Source organism: Mirounga leonina, unplaced genomic scaffold, assembly GCF_011800145.1.
Source record: "Mirounga leonina isolate KUSES-001 unplaced genomic scaffold, KU_Mleo_1.0 Mir_171, whole genome shotgun sequence".
NCBI classification, from domain to species: Eukaryota; Metazoa; Chordata; class Mammalia; order Carnivora; family Phocidae; genus Mirounga; species Mirounga leonina.
Window position 1 is genome coordinate 9,425,041 of NW_023270436.1, and position 16,822 is coordinate 9,441,862.

The 16,822-nt window shown below is 39.0% G+C and overlaps 1 protein-coding gene and 1 non-coding gene across 2 annotated transcripts in view; one reads left to right on the forward strand and one right to left on the reverse strand.

The window, feature by feature from the left end:
- The window catches only part of TMEM116 (transmembrane protein 116), a 62,344-nt gene that overhangs the window by 26,271 nt on the left and 19,251 nt on the right, over positions 1-16,822 (reverse strand). The gene's annotated exons all lie outside the window — the stretch shown is intronic.
- On the forward strand, positions 5,272-5,402 carry LOC118018720. The gene has a single exon (XR_004681468.1). It is a non-coding gene; the product is annotated as a small nucleolar RNA SNORA63 (small nucleolar RNA).

Sequence of the window (16,822 nt, forward strand, 5' to 3'; positions counted from 1 at the left end):
CCCTTTCTCCACATCCTCGCCAACATTTGTTGTTCCCTGTCTTGTTAATTTTAGCCATTCTAACTGCTGTAAGGTGGTATCTCACTGTGGTTTTGATTTGTATTTCCCTGATGGCTAGTGATGTGGAGCATTTTTTCATGTGTTTGTTAGCCATTCATATGTCTTCTTTGGAGAAGGGTCTGTTCATATCTTCTGCCCATTTCTTGACTAGATTATTTGTTTTTTGGGTGTTGAATTTGTAAGTTCTTTATAGATCTTGGATACCAGCCCTCTATCTGATATGTCATTTGCAAATATCTTCTCCCATTCCATGGGTTGCCTTTTAGCTTTGCTGACTGTTTCCTTTGCTGTGCAGAAGCTTTTTATCTTTTTTTTTTTTTTAAAGATTTTATTTATTTATTTGACAGAGAAAGACACAGCGAGGGAGGGAACACAAACGGGGAGTGGGAGAGGGAGAAGCAGACTCCCTGCCGAGCAGGGAGCCCGATGCGGGACTCGATGCCGGGACTCCAGGATCATGACCTGAGCCGAAGGCAGTCGCTTAACCAACTGAGCCACCCAGGCGCCCCAGAAGCTTTTTATCTTAATGAAGTCCCAACAGTTCATTTTTGCTTTTGCTTCCCTTGTCTTTAGAGACATGTCTTGCAAGAAGTTGCTGTGGCCGATGTCGAAGAGGTTACTTCCTGTGTTCTCCCCTAAGAGAGAAATTAATGCCCAAACTTCTCAAAGTCTTCCAAAAAATTTACAGAAGATGGAATACTTCCAAGCTCATTTAATGAGGCCTGTACTATCCTGTTCAAAGCTAGACAAAAATGCTACAAGAAAAGAAAATTACAGGCCAATATCCCTGAAGAACAGAGGTGCAAAAATCATCAACAAAATGCTAGCAAACAAAATTCAACAGAACATTAAAAGGATCATATACCATTACCCAATGGGACTTATCCCTTGAAGGCAAGGCTGATTCAACATATGCAAAACAATAAATGTGATACACCACTGTTGAGAGTTACTCCATGGCACTGCTACCTTGAGATCCATTTTGTTAAGCCCAGAGCTTGCAGGATCCTTAGACACCAGCCCCCTCAGGCAAGTGCATGCCCTTGATAGCAGTCCAGAATCACAATAAATATAAGTTCCTGATATGACTTCCCCAACAGCCCTTGTGATCAACAGTACCCCCTGGCTCCCAGGACCAGTATGCTTTATGTGCCTCTTGCATAAAAACCCCCATGGGCTTATGAAAATGCTGCTTCTTTGGTTGAACTGGCTGATCTGGCCCTACCCTGGGAACCCCAACACATTCCACCCACAGTCTGTAACAAAACAGTGTGTCCCAAATTCTGCCTGTCTGCATTCTGCCCTTGACCTCCCCACGTGGCCCCTTAAAGAGTGCTGTATACTTCCTCTAGGACCTGCCCTGTGCTCCTCTTAACAAATTTAATTTAACAAAGTCATAACAAGCACATAAACAGAATGAAGTCTAAAAATCACATGATCATCTGAACTGGAGCATTAAAAGCATTTAAGAAAATTCAACATCCTATCATAATAAAAACTTCTCAACATACTAGATATAAAAGAAATGTACCTCAACACAATAAAGGCCATACATGACAAGCTAACATCATACTCAGTGGTGAAATCTGAAAGCTTTTCCCCTAAAATCAGCAACAAGACAGGATGCTCACTCTTGTCACTTCTATGGGAGTGCTAGCCAGAGCAGTTAGGCAAGAAAAAGAAATAAAAGGTATCTAAATTGTAAAGGAAGAAGTAAAATTGTCTCTATTTGCAGATGACAAGATCTTATACACAGAAAATCCTAAGGACTCCACAAAAAACCTAAGGACTCCATAAAAAAAAACTTTTGGAAGTAAATTCAGTAAAGCTGCAGAATACAAAAATCAATCTACAAAAATCATCTGTATTTCTGAACACTAACAACAAACTATATGAAAAAGAAATTAAGAAAACAATCTAACTTACAATATCATCAAAAATAATAAAATACGTAAGAAAAAATTTAGCCAAGGAGATGAAAAATCTGTACACTCAAAACTCTAAAACACTGATGAAAGAAACTGAAGACATACATAAATGGAAAGATATCCTGTGTCCCTGGACTGGAAGAATTAGGATTATTAAAATGTCCATACTAGGGGCGCCTGGGTGGCTCAGTTGGTTAAGCGGCTGCCTTTGGCTCAGGTCATGATCCTGGAGTCCCGGGATCGAGTCCCGCATCGGGCTCCCTGCTCGGCGGGGAGTCTGCTTCTCCCTCTGACCCTCCCCCCTCTCATGTGCTCTCTCTCTCTCATTCTCTGTCAAATAATAAATAAAATCTTTAAAAAAAGAAATAAATTAAATTAAATTAAATTAAATGTCCATACTAGCCAAAATAATCTACAGGTTCAATCCCTATAAAATTCCAATAACATTTTTTGGAGAAAAATGTAAACACAAAAGACCCTGAATAGCTAAAGCAATCTTGAGCAAGAACAACAAAAATGAATGCATCATACTTCCTGATTTCCTATTATATTACAAAGCTACAGGAAGCAAAATAATATGGTATGGTAAGCAAAATAATGCTTATGGCATTGGTATAATATGGTAGAGTAAGCAAAATAATATAGAATAAAAACAGACGTATAAGAAAAAAAAAAACCAGAATCGAGAGCCCAGAAATAAACAACCATATAACTAATCTTTGACAAAGGAACCAAGAATAAACAATGGGGAAAGAATAATCTCTTCAATATAGGGTGATGGCAAAACTGGATATTCACATTTAAAAAAAAAAAAGGAATTGGATCCTTATACTATACAGAAAAGTCAACTCAAAATGGATTAAAGACTTAAATATATGACCTGAAATTGTAAGCTTCCAGAAGAAAACATAGAGGAAAATGTCTAATTAGTCTTGGCAATGATTTTTTGGATATGACACCAGAAGCACAGGGAGAGGGGAATGGCAGACCCTGGTTCTTTTGGCTTATCTCTACCAGCCTCCAATATATAAGCAAGTTGGTACAAGTGTCATCAGGCCCCAGTATTTTCTGCCTGTTGCATATGAGGCAGAGCCCTTGCTCTATGAATAGTGGATGAGTAGGAGAAAGAAGTCTCTGTTCCCTTAGCTGCACCTGTCTGAAACAGAGCATAGGGCTGGGAAGGATGAATGATGTTGGCAGTCTTCCGCTGCCCCTCCTGGAGTGAAACTGTAGCCCTAGAGCAGGAGCTGGGTGGGGAGGGAGTTTCCATCTCTTGGCCACACCCACTCACAGTAAAGCACCTGGAGTAGAGCTTTCATCACATGTCTGACAGGAAGAGGATGCAAACAAGTCATGTCTCAAATGCCATAGATTCTCACTGCTTCATTAAGATTTAATAAAGTTTCTTGAATAAATATTTGTCTATTTGTTTTATACCCATAGGACAATTTCTAGAGACTTTACATGGTTGTTTTCTTATAATTTTCACAGTTAAATAGCTGTTTCACTGGGCAGTAGGTCTTCCAAGCGCTTCACACCACATTTCTAGAAGTCCTGCCTCTGCAATATATATATATATCTTTAAATCTCTTCTAAACGTCAGTTTCCCCTTCCATCTTTTGGGGTTTTTTCCTTATTATTCATTGATTTGTTGAAGAAATCAAAAATTTTTTAAAGATTTACTTATTTATTTTTGAGGGGGGCAGAGGGAGAGAGAGCCTCAAGCAGACTCCACACAGAGCATGAAGCCTGATACAGGGCTCAATCCCACAACCTCAGATCACGACCTGAGCAAAAACCAAGAGTCGGACACTTAACCAATTGCACCACCTAGGTGCCCCCAAATCAGTTTTTTATCCTTTAATTTTCCACAGATTTTTCTGATCGCACCTCTATGGTATAGTTTATCATATTTTTTGTCTCGTTATTTTCTGTTTATTGATGGTTAGATATATACTGCCACCCTAAAAGGTCAAATTCAGGGGTTTTGGAGTCAATGACCAGTAATGCTTCATAGGTTGTGACGTGTTCTTCCTTCAAGGAACACATAACACCAAATAGCCTCTCTTTTTATAATATAAGCAGCTGTCAGTGTGCAATACTTATATCTATTAGTTCACTTAGGGATCATTTATTTATTTTTGAAAAGATTTATTATTTATTTATTTATTTGGGAGAGAGAAACAGATAGCAAGAGAGCACAAGTGGGGAGGAGAGGGAGAAGCAGGCTCCCACTGAGCAGGGAGCCCAACATGGGGCTCGATCTCAGGACCCTGGGATCATGACCTGAGGCACGCAGGCACCCCAGGATCATGCTAAATCTACTCTGCCTGTGCTCTAGAAATGGAAAAAAAAAAAAAGCCTGAATGACAGCACATCTGTTTACAACATGGTTTACTGAATATTTTAAGCCCACTGTTGAGACCTGCTGCCCAGAAAAAAAAAACATTATTTTCAAAATATTACTGCTCACTGACAATGTACTTAGTCACATAAGAGCTCTGACAGAAATATACAATGAGGGGCGCCTGGGTGGCTCAGTCATTAAGCGTCTGCCTTCGGCTCAGTTCATGATCCCAGGGTCCTGGGATCGAGCCCCGCATCAGGCTCCCTGCTCTGTGGGAAGCCTGCTTCTCCCTCTCCCGCTCCCCCTGCTTGTGTTCCCTCTCTCACTGTGTGTATCTCTCTCTGTCAAATAAATAAAAAGAAAGAAAAAAATAAATATATGATGAGATTAATATTGTTTTCCTGCCTGCTAACACAATATCCATTCTGCAGCCCATGGATCAAGGAGTAATTTAGACTTTCAAGTTTTATTATTTAATAAATACATTTCGTAAGACTATAACTGTCACAGACAGTGATTTCTCTGATGGATCTGGGTAAAGTAAATTGAAAACCTCTGGAAAAGATTCATCATTCTAGGTAACATTAAGAACATTTGTGATTCTTTGGAAGAGGTCAAAATACCAACATTAACAGGAGTTTGGAAGAAGCTGTTTCCAACCCTCATGTATGAATTTGAGGTGTTTAAGACCTCAGTGGAGGAAGTACTTTAGATGTGGTGGAACTTGTGAGAGAATTACAAGTGGAGCCTGAAGATGACTGAATTTTTGCAATCTCATGAACAAACTTTAAAGGATGTGTGCTCCAACCTATAGGATAATGACGGACAAACTGTAAACAATACATTTTCATCTAATAACTCCGAGTTTCTTTATCCAAGGCCATAGGCAGATGCAAGTTTAGTTTCTAGAAAAGATCTGTAAAGAAAGATCCCTAGATGCAGGATCTAGTTACAATGTAGCTGCAAAGTGCTGCCTTGTCTTTGCCCCCTGCTCGAAATAAAGCTGTTACCTTTCTAGCCCTGTCCGCCATGGTGCTTAGCAGCCAGGGATGCATGGTCTCAGACATGTTTACCAAGTAAAACACTGACTTGAGGGGCGCCTGGGTGGCTCAGTCATTAAGCATCTGCCTTCGGCTCGGGTCATGATCCCAGGGTCCTGGGATCGAGCCCCGCATCGGGCTCCCCGCTCGGCGGGAAGCCTGCTTCTCCCTCTCCAACTCCCCCTGCTTGTGTTCCCTCTCTCGCTGTGTCTCTCTCTGTCAAATAAATAAATAAAATCTTTAAAAAAAAAAAAAAAAAGAAAAAAAAAAGAAAGATCCCTAAAACTTCCCCACCATTACTAAGGCAAACATGTGAGAGAAGTGATGCTCTGTAGTAGGGAGCAGTGTCCTCTAAATTACATGGCTCTTCAACATTGGCAGTAAAATTTGAAACGTGATCTGATTCCCCTGTCTTCCTCTCTCCTCTTGTTGACACTTAAAGACACTGACCATTCTATGCCAAGGAAACAAGTTTTAAGAAACAATAGGTATCCATTATATACAATGGAATATGATTCACCCATAAAAAAGAATGAAATCTTCCACTTGCAACAACATGGATGGATCTAGAGAATATTATGCTAAGTGAAATAGTCAGAGAAAGACAAATACCATATGATTTCACTCATATGTGGAATTTAAGAAACAAAACAAAAGAGCAAAGGGAAAGAGAGAAAGACATCAAGAAACAGACTTTTAATTAGAGAAGCAGAGTTGGGGGCTTGGGTAAAATAAGTGATGGGAATTAGGGAGTACACCTGTCATGATGAGCACCAGGTGATGTATGGACATGTTGAATCACTATATTGTATGCCTGAAACTAATATAACACTGTATGTTAACTGGAATTAAAATGAAAACTTTAAAAAAAAAATAAAAGGTAATTTCATTTAAGCCCAGTAGAGGGAAGCAGGATGTCATTATATCTGACGGATTCCTCCACCCTCCCCCTAGATATGTAAATATTCTAAATTTGACATTTCTTGCAGCTTTCAGATTTAAAAATTTGTTAAAGCCTGAGAGTACTGTTGTTAATAACCTTGATGATTATGACAAATGTTAACATTCTTCAGTATCAAACAGAGGTGACTAATTATAAATTTATCATCCTTTGGAGCACCTGGGCGGCTGAGATGGTTAAGCATCTGCCTTCGGCTCAGGTCATGATCTCCAGGTCCTGGGATCAAGCCCCATGTCAGGCTCCCAGCTTGGTGGGGAGTCTGCTTCTCCCTCTCCTTCTGCCTCTCCCCCTGCTTGTGCTCCCTCTCTCAAATGAATAAATAAAATCTTTTTGATGAAATGAAAAAATAAAATAAATTGATCATCCTAACTACTTTGTATTCTTTGAGACACTCACAACTCATCAAATCCATCATCTTTATTCTCCTAAAACCCCAGTGAGACAGTTACTGAATCACTATCATGTATAAAGAAGAATTTATAATAGGGAAGATGAATAAGAATCTTCTATTCAACCTTATATTTGTATAATGCTTTAGAATTTAAAAGTACTTGTACATATATACTGACATTTCATTCTATTTTTGTGATGAAAAATACAAAACTAGTATTTTAACGTGATTTATTTAAGGTCTGTTAAGTGGCAGAAACAAGTTTACTACTTTTTTTTTTTTTTAAGATTTTATTTATTTGACAGAGAGACACTGCGAGAGAGGGAACACAAGCAGGGGGAGTGGGAGAGGGAGAAGCAGGCCTCCCGCGGAGCAGGGAGCCCAATGCGGGGCTCGATCCCAGGACCCTGGGATCGTGACCTGAGCCGAAGGCAGACGCTTAACGACTGAGCCACCCAGGGGCCCTGAAACAAGTTTAATTCTATTATGAAATTAGTAAAAAATTAATGTAAGAATTTATTTGCCCCAAATAACCCATACACCAAAATATAATTCCAGAGTCTCCGTTTTCAACCAGGCTTTTTTTTATTTAATCCTGAAACTAAACAAGATCTCAATAGCTTATTTAGTTCACTCTTTTACAAAATGAAGATACCTAAATTTCAAATGTGGTTTTCTACTTTTTTGTAAAATTGTCTTAAAAAGATGGCAGCTCAAGCTTATCATAGAAAATAGAAATAGAGTACAATCTAGTATAAAAATACTCTCAGATGACTTTTTTTTAAAGATTTTATTTATTTATTTGACAGAGACACAGCAAAAGAGGGAACACAAGCAGGGAGAGTGGGAGAGGGAGAAGCAGGCATCTTGCTGAGCAGGGAGCCCGATGCGGGGCTCAATACCAGGACACTGGGATCATGACCTGAGCCGAAGGCAGACACTTAACGACTGAGCCACCCAGGTGCCCCTCTCAGATGACATTTTTAAACAAATTCATTCTTGTCTCTATGTAGACAAGAACCCATTTTCTGAGCAACAGAAAATAAGGGGAGAGAATTCCACTCTAAAGTAGACTCTAGATGTCCCAAAACATTTAACAGTTCAGGTACAGCTACTTCTGTTACATGGACCTAGGGTACAAGGGATTTTTTGCTGTTGTTGTTAAGAGTACTTACCCTTCACAAAGGGGATTGATCATGACACAAATCTGTTCTGTCACAGATCAGACATCGTGCCATGGCATTAATCAGATGTCGGTTAGTACACAATGGCTAAAAGAGATAAAAGCTAGCTGAAGTGGGCTAGCATCAGAAATCTACCCATAGAGAAGGGCACAGGGCCTTTAAGCATGAAATTAAATCCAGAGAGGTCAGCTATCAATCAGCAAAAGTTTATTTGTGCTCCTATTATATTTAAGCCAATGAAAGACCCTAAAAATCACAATAATAATGTCCTACAAACCCCTAGCCACTGTAAAATTTAGGCCTTCGTGTTAGGCAGGCTAAGTCCAAAAGGTCAGAGAGGCAGTGAGAATATATTAACAAGCAAATATCATGAAGTCAAGTCCTAGATAAGAGAATATTTTTAATAGACTGCTTTCTACCAGATTCAGAAAGTAATAGATCAATAAATATGGGGAGGAGACAAAAGGCCTGCAGGTGAATTCTAGTCCTAAGAAGATCAGCAGATATCCTATTTTACCTCCAAAAATAACAAGAACAACAACAGTTTACACTAAGGGCAAGCACTTTGCATTTTTACCGAATTTAATCTTCATGACAACCCTATGAATCCTATCATTATTCGTATCTTACATAGAGAAACTAAGACTTAGAAAAATTAACTTGCTTAAAAATCATACAGCTAATAGGTACCAGAGCTGGGAGATTTAAACCCAGAATTGTTTGACTCCAAACTCTATGCTTTAACTCCAAGCCACAAATTTCATGTCATCTGCAATCCAAACTGGTGTCTCTAGAGTATATGCCTAGCATATTCTTCTAGGAAATGAAACCTGGTTCATTCACTAAGAAAAGGTGACTGCTGACACTTCAACCTATGTCAAAATAAACACTAGAATAGCCAAAAGTAAATAGGGAAGCAGACTGGGATACTGTCTGGCACTGTCATTTTCCCTTACCTTATTTCTCCATAGCAGTTAACTCTGATAAACAGAAATATCAGCACAGCAGTACTCCTAGACCCTTTTGGAAAAAGCATGGAATTTGTTCCTGATCCCAAAACTGATCTGGGGGACAATCATATACAATCAAATTAATCTTCTTGGTGTAGATCTAATCATCTAACAGAATTAAAAATTCTCAGCATCTTAGACTATGGATCAGATTCCATCTTTCAGAGTCAAATGCTATAGACCAGACAAAGCCTTCTGATTCCAAAGTTATGGTGGCACAGTAACATCTATTTACTGGTTGGCTGAGTTTCCAAAAAAAAAAAAAGCAATTGGAAAATCCCACATCTCAATTTATTAATCAAAGAATGAAATTATTTCTGATAGCCTAGTTTTCAAACTCACTTTGCTTCTCAGGTAAGTTCCAGAACAAATGACTAGCTCTTGGTAAATGATTGATTTCTTCTGTTCCAGTTCACTGAAGACACGTAAAAGCACCAGAGCTGTAGTGAGCCAGCGTTCACCCCTGACCAGCTCTGGGTCTCCTACAAAACTCTTTTCATTATCTAAATCAGGCAAGAACTCAGTAACTCCAGGCACATAATAAAGTAGTAACATAAGAGATGAATAAGCCTGATTCTAATTTGCATCCCACACCCACCCCAGTAGAGGAGGAAAAGCTCAAAACAAAACAAAAAATCCACGTCTTGAAGCTTTAACATCTGAAACCTGGAAAGAGCTGTGAAAGCCTATATAGTGCAATAATTTCCAAATGCTAGTTCAAAAATTAGTGGTGATCCCTGACAAAATAGGCATTGGTCTAAGAAATACTGAGAAAAACATAGGAGATGTAATTAAATTTTTCATATAGCTAAATCTACTAATTTAAAAAGTCCATGTTATAGTCTGAGATTTTATTTTGCCTAGTTTTTTAGTATGAATTGTTATTCCTTTTATGAAATTAAGTACTAGTTGTTTAAAAGTATTCTTAATTTAACAAAATAGCAACAGTATGACAACTCACATTTTTCTCTTTAGTTTTACTCATTTATAAAACCCTGAAGTCTAAGAACCAGTGAACCACCTGGCAAATCCATTTCACATGAAAATTACACACACATTTGACAGGGAGACACTGACCCTAATGATTTATTCCTGCATAATAATCCTCAAGGTTTCTACCCAAACTAAGTATTTTCCTACTACTGCTTAAGCCCATTTTCTTTCATTCTGCTTCAGTGGAAATAATAAATAACTACTAACTATGTTCTAAAAATCTTGGCACTTGTTTTCAAAAAATTTTTTTCTAAAAGAGTCTCCCTGTTCAAAGAATGAAACTGGAAATCTAAATTAAGGAACTTGGGTATCTTCTTTGTTTAGATCAGGTAACTAGTCCTTTCCTTACTATGACTCTTGGAAAATCTAGGACCTCTCATCTGCTTGTGCAAGTAAGGAGTGCCCCGCCTCCACTCACTCCTAATTTTTTTCTCAAGAACCAGTTACATGGGAATTTTGAAAACCAGAGACATTTAATCTCAACTGGTTGAACTGTGAAAGTCAGGGTTAGAAAAGGGAGGTGAACTTTTACTTTTCATTTGTAAACCCCAGGTATGCAAAAACATGTTTTAATTTTGTCAAGAACATGTATTAATTTTATAAATTAAAAAAATCTTAATGTAGAAAAGCTAAAAAATGAAAATGTTCCATTTTTAACAAAAGAATGTATTTTTTAGTCTCCAGGTCTCTAAAGAGTATTAAACTAGGTACCAGGATTCTCCAGTAACATGGAGAGAGAGAGATAAAAGAGCCAAGTTTGGGTTTGCTCTTGTGACATAATAAATATATGTTTGGTATCTGCCCCCCAATTCCTGACACAGCGCTCCTAAAATCCCTGGAATTTCCTGAGTGATGAGAATGATAGGAGCATCTTACACAAAGCTCCTAAATCCCTTGAAATTTCCTGGGTGATAGGAGCACCTTTTGTTCTAATGAGATGATACGTGGTGGGCTCCTGGAAAGTTTTAGGATAGAGGCTGGTTACCAGAAAGATCAAACCATGACTTGAGACTTAGAACTTTCAGCCCTACATCCCATCCCCCAGGGTGAGGAGAGAGGCTAGAGATTGAATTAATAATTGACCATGCCTACAAAATGAAGCCTCCATAAAAAACTCTAAACTACAGGATTCAGAAAACTTCTGGGCTGGTAAACACATCCAGCTCCACAGGGACAGAAGCTCCTGCATTCAGGACCCTTCTGGACTTATGTATCTCTTTATCTGGCTATTCATCTGTATCCTTAATTATATTCAACTAGCAATAATGATTGTCGTAAAAATCAAATGACTTCCTCAAAATCATACAGATTCTCAACAGCAAAACAATGCAGTAATGACTGTCATTTCTGATACCCTTGCTAACGGAAATATCTTCTAATGGATGTACAAAATAAATAGAGATAAAGCACAGATGCTCACATACACAGTTCAAAGTTATGGCAGCTTGATGTTGAGTGTATTCCTGGGGAAAGAGCTTGGTGGTGCCACTTGCTGGTTGGGGAACACACTGCCTCTATAATGGCTTGTTGCAAAACAAACATTGAATGCTATTTTTGCTTTTTGCCTTTTTCCACAAAGGCCAAAATCCTCTTTGGATTTCTTTTGGTTAGCAATAACAGGTACTCATGTAGGTCTTTCATAAAAGCAAAGAGGTATAACACAAACTTTTGAAATGATACCTATATCTCATTCTCTCCTAAAGCTGAATAAATGGACCAATTGACTATTAAATGAATTGTGTGTCTCAGTATAAAGAAAAGACCCAAGTTAAATAGCATTTTTTTCCTCCAAGCTTACAGAGTTTAAATTTTTTTTTAAATTTTCTTATTGTTATGTTAATCCCCATACATTATATCATTAGTTTGAGATGTAGTGTTCCATGATTCATTGTTTGTGCATAACACCCAGTGCTCCATGCAGAACATGCCCTCCTCAATACCCATCACCAGGCTAACCCATCCTCCCACCCCCCTCCCCTCTAGAACCCTCAGTTTGTTTCTCAGAGCCCATCATCTCTCATGGTTCGTCTACCCCTCCGATTTCACCCCCTTCATTCTTCCCCTCCCGCTAACTTTTTTTTTTCTTAACATATATTGCATTATTTGTTTCAGAGGTACAGATCTGAGATTCAACAGTCATGCACAATTCACAGCGCTTACCAGAGCACATAACCTCCCCAGTGTCTATCACCCAGCCACCCCATCCCTCCCACCCAACCCCCCCACTCCAGCAACCCTCAGTTTGTTTCCTGAGATTAAGAATTCCTCATATCGGGTGCCTGGGTGGCTCAGTCGTTGAGCGTCTGCCTTCGGCTCAGGTCATGATCCCAGGGTCCTGGGATCGAGTCCCACATCGGGCTCCCTGCTCGGCGGGAAGCCTGCTTCTCCCTCTCCCACTCCCCCTGCTTGTGTTCCCTCTCTAGCTGTGTCTCTCTCTGTCAAATAAATAAATAAATAAATCTTAAAAAAAAAAAAAAAAAAGAATTCCTCATATCAGTGAGGTCATATGATACATGTCTTTCTCTGTTTGACTTATTTCACTCAGCATAATACCCTCCAGTTCCATGCATGTCGTTGCAAATGGCAAGATCTCATTCCTTTTGATGGCTGCATAATATTCCATTGTATATATATACCACTTCTTCTTTATCCATTCATCTGTCGATGGACATCTTGGCTCTTTCCACAGTTTGGCTATTGTAGACATTGCTGCTATAAACATCGGGGTGCACGTACCCTTTCGGGTCCCTACTTTTGTATCTTTGGGGTAAATACCCAGCAGTGCAATTGCTGGATCATATGGTAGCTCTATTTTCAACTGTTTGAGGAACCTCCATACTGTTTTCCAGAGTGGCTGCACCAGCTTGCATTCCCACCAACAGTGTAGGAGGGTTCCCCTTTCTCCGCATCCCCGCCAACATCTGTCATTTCCTGACTTGTTGATTTTAGCCATTCTGACTGGTGTGAGGTGGTATCTCATTGAGGTTTTGATTTGGATTTCCCTGATGCCGAGCGATATTGAGCACTTTTTCATGTGTCTGTTGGCCACTTGGATGTCTTCTTTGGAAAAACGTCTGTTCATGTCTTCTGCCCATTTCTTGATTGGATTCTTTGTTCTTTGGGTGTTGAGTTTGATAAGTTCTTTATAGATTTTGGATACTAGCCCTTATCTGATATGTCATTTGCAAATATCTTCTCCCATTCTGTCGGTTGTCTTTTGGTTTTGTTGACTGTTTCCTTTGCTCTGCAAAAGCTTTTTATCTTGATGAAGTCCCAATAGTTCATTTTTGCCCTTGCTTCCCTTGCCTTTGGTGATGTTTCTAGGAAGAAGTTGCTGCAGCTGAGGTCGAAGAGGTTGCTGCCTGTGTTCTCCTTTAGGATTTTGAGGGACTCCTGTCTCACATTGAGGCCTTTCAAGCATTTGGAGTCTATTTTTGTGTGTGGTGTAAGGAAATGGTCCAGTTTCATTCTTCTGCATGAGGCTGTCCAATTTTCCCAACACCATTTGTTGAAGAGACTGTCTTTTTTCCATTGGACATTCTTTCCTGCTTTGTCAAAGATTAGTTGACCATAGATTTGAGGGTCCATTTCTGGGCTCTCTATTCTGTTCCATTGATCTATGTGTCTGTTTTAGTGCCAGTACCATACTGTCTTGATGATGACAGCTTTGTAACAGAGCTTGAAGTCCGGAATTGTGATGCCACCAGCTTTGCTTTTCTTTTTCAACATTCCTCTGGCTATTCCGGGTCTTTTCTGGTTCCATACAAATTTTAGGATTATTTGTTCCATTTCTTTGAAAAAAGTGGATGGTATTTTGATGGGGATTGCATTGAATGTGTAGATTGCTCTAGGTAGCATAGACATCTTCACAATATTTGTTCTTCCAATCCATGAGCATGGAACGTTTTTCCATTTCTTTGTGTCTTCCTCAATTTCTTTCATGAGTATTTTATAGTTTTCTGAGTACAGATCCTTTGCCTCTTTGATTAGATTTATTCCTAGGTATCTTATGGTTTGGGGTGCAATTGTGAATGGGATCGACTCCTTAATTTCTCTTTCTTCTGTCTTGTTGTTGGTGTATAGGAATGCCACTGACTTCTGTGCATTGATTTTATATCCTGCCACTTTACTGAATTCCTGTATGAGTTCTAGCAGTTTTGGGGTGGAGTCTTTTGGGTTTTCCACATGAAGTATCATATCATCTGCAAAGAGTGAGAGTTTGACTTCTTCTTTGCCGATTCAAATGCCTTTTATTTCTTTTTGTTGTCTGATTGCTGTGGCTAGGACTTCTAATACTATGTTGAATAGCAGTGGTGATAGTGGACAACCCTGCCGTGTTCCTGACCTTAGGGGGAAAGCTCTCAGTTTTTCCCCATTGAGAATGATATTCGCTGTAGGTTTTTCATAGATGGCTTTTATGATATTGAGGTATGTACCCTCGATCCCTATACTCTGAAGAGTTTTGATCAAGAAAGGATGCTGTACTTTGTCAAATGCTTTTTCTGCTTCTATTGAGAGGATCATATGATTCTTGTTCTTTCTTTTGTTAATGTATTGTATCACATTGACTGATTTGCGGATGTTGAACCAACCTTGCAGCCCAAGGATAAATCCCACTTGGTCGTGGTGAATAATCCTTTTAATGTACTGTTGGATCCTATTGGCTAGTATTTTGGGGAGAATTTTTGCATCCATGTTCATCAGGGATATTGGTCTGTAGTTCTCCTTTTTAATGGGGTCTTTGTCTGGTTTTGGGATCAAGATAATGGTGGCCTCATAAAATGAGTTTGGAAATTTTCCTTCCGTTTCTATTTTTTGGAACAGTTTCAGAAGAACAGGTATTAATTCTTCTTGAAATGTTTGGTAGAATTCCCCTGGGAAGCCATCTGGCCCTGGGCTTTTGTTTTTTGGGAGATTTTTGATGACTGCTTCAATTTCCTTAGTGGTTATGGGTCTGTTCAGGTTTTCTAGTTCTTCCTGGTTCAGTTTTGGTAGTTGATACATCTCTAGGAATGCATCCATTTCTTCCAGGTTATCTAATTTGCTGGCATAGAGTTGCTCATAATACATTCTAATAATTGTTTATATTTCTTTGGTGTTGGTTGTGATCTCTCCTCTTTCATTCATGATTTTGTTGCTTTTGGTCATTTCTCTTTTCTTTTTGGTAAGTCTGGCCAGGGGTTTATCAATCTTGTTAATTCTTTCAAAGAACCAGCTCTTAGTTTTGTTGATCTGTTCTACTGTTCTTTTAGTTTCTATTTCATTGATTTCTGCTCTGATCTTTATGATTTCTCTTCTCCTGCTGGGTTTAGGCTTTATTTGCTGTTCTCTCTCCAGCTCCTTTAGGTGTAGGGGTAGGTTGTGTACTTGAGACCTTTCTTGTTTTTTGAGAAAGGCTTGTAATGCTATATACTTTCCTCTTAGAACTGCCTTTGCTGCATCCCAAAGACTTTGAATAGTTGTGTTTTCATTTTCATTGGTTTCCATGAATTTTTTAAATTCTTCTTTAATTTCCTGGTTGACCCATTCATTCTTTGGTAGGATGCTCTTTAGCCTCCATGTATTTGAGTTCTTTCCGACTTTCCTCTTGTGATTGAGTTCTAGTTTCAAAGCATTGTGGTCTGAAAACAGGCAGGGAATGATCCCAATCTTTTGGTACCGGTTGAGACCTGACTTATGACCTAGGATGTGATCGATTCTGGAGAATGTTCCATGGGCACTAGAGAAGAATGTGTATTCTGTTGCTTTGGGATGGAATGTTCTGAATATATCTGTGAAGTCCATTTGGTCCAGTGTGTCATTTAAAGTCTTTATTTCCTTGTTGATCTTTTGCTTAGACGATCTGTCCATTTCAGTGAGGGGGGTGTTAAAGTCCCCCACTATTATTGTATTGTTGTCGATGTGTTTCTTTGCTTTTGTTATTAATTGCCTTATATAATTGGCTGCTCCCATGTTAGGGGCATAGATATTTACAATTGTTAGATCTTCTTGTTGGATAGACCCTTTAAGTAGGATATAGTGTCCTTCCTCATCTCTTATTACAGTCTTTGGTTTAAAATCTAATTTGTCTGATAGAAGGATTGCCACCCCAGCTTTCTTTTGGTGTCCATTAGCATGGTAAATAGTTTTCCAGCCCCTCACTTTAAATCTGGGGGTGTCTTTGGGTCTAAAATGAGTCTCTTGCAGACAGCATATCGATGGGTCTTGTTTTTTAATCCAAGCTGATAGCCTGTGTCTTTTGATTGGGGCATTTAGCCCATTTACATTCAGGGTAACTATTGAAAGATAGGAATTTAGTGCCATTGTATTGCCTGTAAGGTGACTGTTACTCTATATTGTCTGTGTTCCTTTCTGGTCTATGCTGTTTTTAGGCTCTCTCTTTGCTTAGAGGACCCCTTTCAAGATTTCTTGTAGGGCTGGTTTCGTGTTTGCAAATTCCTTTAGTTTTTGTTTGTCCTGGAAGCTTTTTATCTCTCCTTCTATTTTCAATGACAACCTAGCTGGATATAGTATTCTTGGCTGCATATTTTTCTCATTTAGTGCTCTGAATATATCCTGCCAGTCCTTTCTGGGCTGCCAGGTCTCTGTGGATAGGTCTGTTGCCAATCTAATGTTTCTACCATTGTAGGTTACATATCTCTTCTCCCGAGCTGCTTTCAGGATTTTCTCTTTGTCTCTGAGATTCGTAAGTTTTACTATTAGATGTCGGGGTGTTGACCTATTTTTATTGATTTTGAGAGGGGTTCTCTGTGCTTCCTGGATTTTGATGCCTGTTTCCTTCCCCAAATTAGGGAAGTTCTCTGCTATAATTTGCTCCATTATACCTTCTGCCCCTCTCTCTCTTTCTTCTTCTTCTGGGATCCCAATTATTCTAATGTTGTTTCATCTTATGGTATCGCTTATCTCTC